Consider the following 3,930-nt stretch of genomic DNA (forward strand, 5'->3'; position numbering starts at 1 on the left):
CAGCAAGATATTTTAAAAAACAGTTTTGTTGATTAAAAAACACTATATCGGATTCATATCGGTATCGGCAGATATCCAAATTTATGATATCGGTATCGGTATCGGACATAAAAAAGTGGTATCGTGCCATCTCTAGTTACTATACCAATGGAATGTTCATGAAAGCAGAGGTAGCCATAGAAAAGGAGAAAGAGCGACTCCTGAGATGGAAGATGGAAGCACAGAAGCAGAGAGAGCTTGATAAACTGAGAGCCAAATATGGAGGAAGGGCCACCAGAGAGAAGCGCAAGGTGCATATGAGATATCATTATGAAGCCAGAGCCAGAGCTGAAAAATCAAATGACTTCACTTCAGCACCAGCAATAGCTGTTGCAACAGCCTGTGGTGCTGCCATTGGAGGTGTGCTTGGAATTGCAGGCGGTCCGATAGGTTTGGCAGTTGGAATTGCTGCTGGAGCAGCTGTTGGAGCTACAGTTGGTGCTTTAGCAGTGAGAGTCTCAGATTGCTGTCACATACAATGAAGATTTTAGAGGATTAAATTATTCCCCAGGAAAATTTTGGCAGTTTTGGTCAACTGCATCTCAAGAAACATTTTTGCACAAATAAAGAATACGACTTTCCTAATCACTTTTTAATACTTAGAGAAATAATTTGAACATGTACAAGTGAGAGATACTCAACTGTTAATAACTTCACTATTATTTGTAAATGATTACAATCACTAATGGAATATCAGTATCTATATAAATTCTGTTCTGGGAATATTTTGTATTTTTTTTGTCAGACTGGATTGAAAAAGTGTCATTCTAAGCAGTGTTGGTCAAGTTACTTGAAAAAAGTAATCGGATTACGCGTTACTGCCCATCTCTGATTCTAAGCTTGTTCAAGCACAAACATGAAACCAGCCAGTCATGCTGGTACGATATTCCACAACCTTGGAAATGTGAGCTCTAGGAGAGATGTAGCTATCTATGTGAAATCTCTATACCAGCGGTCCCCAACCCCCGGGCCATGGACTGGTACAAGTCCGTGAGTCATTTGGTACCGGGCCGCGAGAGTTGAGACTTGGGTGTGAAATGTATGGTTTTCAGGGTTTTTATCGGTTTTTAGCGTAAATTTGTTATCGTTTTTTTTCATTAACTCGGTTTTCCTAGGTCTTTTCACGTGTGTTATGAATAAATCTTCTTTTTTCGAGACCGTTACTAGTTTTTTTTTTTTTGTATTTATCCGCAACTCCCTAAAGGCTGGTCCATGAAAATATTGTCGGGCACAAATCGGTCCGTGGCGCAAAAAAAGGTTGGGGACCGCTGCTCTATACTATTCTCTCTAATATTCTGGGGATTTTGCCTTGCTGTTGGTCAACAATGGACTTGCACATTCAACTCAAAGTTCTTGATTAATTATAATTAATTCTTTTGATGCTGGTGTTTGAAATGGAAGAAACTCATTTATTTTGAAATATGTGTCACCATTTAAATGACCTGAACCCAATTCAAAAATGTTCAGTGTTCATCTTTTGGATATGGATATATTGGTATATGGTTGTTGTGTTTTGGCTATCGGTGATTGCCTTAGAGCAGGGGTCTAGTAAGGAAAAAAGATTTGCACTCACTTTTGCAGTTTTGTGTTATACAATATTTAAAATTTAAAAAACCCACTATATTTTCATAAATATTTGTCAGTGTATTTTTTGTTTTGTTTTTTTGTACTTCTCGAACACTTGAGTGGCCCTCCAATGAGATGACAGTACTAGCAGTGGCCTCCAGCTCATTTGAGTTTCAGACCCCTGCCCTAGAGTGACTGTCTGCTCAACCTGGTATATAGGTGATAGACATGTTTGTCTGGCAGTAAAATCAAGGCTTGAACCTCACACAGACCTTTGAAGGGTTGTAAACACACACACACACACACACACACACACACACACACACACACACACACACACACACACACACACACACACACACACACACACACACAGTGTGTGTGTGTGTGTTATCCTGTATATATCGTACTTACTATTGTTTGAGTACTTGCGATTATTTTATTGTACTTTTTATATTTTACATTTATATTTATTATTTATCTTGCACCAAGGGAGTGGCACTCCAATTTCATTGTACTCTGTACAATGACAATAAAGGCTATTCTATTCTATTCTATTCTATTCTATTCTATTATATACACACACACACGTTTTAAAGAAATTGTAAGTCAGCATGTTCTTGTAGGGTGAAAACAAAACCTTTTAAATTAAGTTGCTTACATTGTGTCATTAGGGTTTTTGTATTTAAAGTTTCTTTTTTTCCATCTGGGTGTTCCAAATAGGTAAAAATACGATTTAAAAAAAGGGTCAGTAACGTAACCCTAGATTTGTTGTGGGTGGCCTGGTAGATAGAGGTTAAAATAAAAATGCTTATTTGCTAATGAGGGTCGGCACCAATTTATGCGCTCATATTTTATTAGTTTATGGAGATTGTTTTTTCAGTCTCTTAGAATTGGGTGCTTGACAGTCTAGAAAGGCCAGCTTTTATCTTACACTGTGATGGTGAGCAAATAACTTGTACACTGTACAATCTACACTAAAGTTCAATATTTTATACAATGACGGCAGAAAAAGAAAAAAAAACTGAAAAAGAAAAAAGATGTTCCTATGTTTTATTTCTGCAGATTCTAGGAAGCAGAAGAAGAGTGATGAACTACAAAATATGTTGTTGGGAAAAACAGGAGGAGGGAAGAGTGCAACAGGAAACAGCATCTTGGGAAGAAAAGATTTTCAGTCTGAACTGTCCCCATCGTCCTGGACATCTGAGTGCAAGAGAGCTCAGGGAGATGTGGAAGGTCGAAAGGTGACCATCATTGACACTCCTGGGGTATTTGACAATGATGTGACTGAAGATGAAGTGTTAAAAAAATTAAAATATCTATTTCTCTGTCTGCTTCTGGCCCTCAGGCCTTCCTGATGGTCCTAAAGCTTGGTAGGTTCACACAAGAAGAGGAAGACACTGTGAAGATGATTCAAAGTACTTTTGGTAAAGAGGCAGCCTAATACTCGCTAGTTCTGTTCACACATGGAGACAAACTAAAGAAACAAACTACTGAAAATTTCATCTCAAAAAATTAATGACTTCAAGAGCTTATTGAGGGTGTCTATGGCAGATATCATGTCTTCAATAACGAAGTGGAAGACCCAAAACAAATCAGGCAGCTTCTAGAGAAAATTGACAGAATGACTGTGGAGCATTGTGGGGGTCACTACACAGTAAACATGTTGAAAAAGGCAAAGAAGGCCTCAAAGAAAGAGAAACAGAGACTTGCAAAGGAACGAAAGGATGAAGAGCAACAGAGAAAGAACAACCTAAAGGCTGAAGTCAAAAGAGAAATGAATTTAACAGGACAGTCAGTGAAGCATGCAACATGTCTGTTGCAATAAGAAATTCTAACTTCATAGAAGCAAAAAACTATTGCCTAGTTTAATGTATTACTTTTATAATATTGCTTTTTGGCTGTAGACTATGTTGTTAACTTGTTTTAGTCAGAGCCAGCTTTGCTTAACAAAGCATTATCTACATTGCCAAAAGTATTAGCTCATCTGCTTTACCACACATATAAATGTGAGTGACATTTTATTTTTAATTCATTAAAATATGATTTAATATGTAGGTTTAATATGATGTCAGCCCACCCTTTGCAGCTACAACAGGATTAGTTCTTCTGGAAAGGCTTTCCACAAGGTTTAGGAGTGTGTTTATTGGAATTTTTGACCAGAAGCGCACTTTTCACAATCTTTCTCACCAAACTCACTTATTCATGTCTTTATGAACTGTAAAATGTAATATTGTGTTTAATTAAAAATATTAAATAAGCTGAACTCAATTTTTATCAATTTGTTATTAGAACTCAATTTAAATAAGTTACAAGTACTTTTTA

At 36.9% G+C, this 3,930-nt stretch overlaps 1 pseudogene; it reads left to right on the top strand.

Annotated features, from left to right (window-relative positions):
- The first annotated feature begins 2,447 nt into the window (after nucleotides 1-2,447).
- Nucleotides 2,448-3,399, top strand: LOC106632932 (annotated as a pseudogene).
- The last annotated feature ends 531 nt before the right edge of the window (nucleotides 3,400-3,930 follow it).

Source organism: Haplochromis burtoni, unplaced genomic scaffold (genome assembly GCF_018398535.1).
Source record: "Haplochromis burtoni strain Fernald_Lab_line unplaced genomic scaffold, NCSU_Asbu1 Contig_4445, whole genome shotgun sequence".
NCBI classification, from domain to species: domain Eukaryota; kingdom Metazoa; phylum Chordata; class Actinopteri; order Cichliformes; family Cichlidae; genus Haplochromis; species Haplochromis burtoni.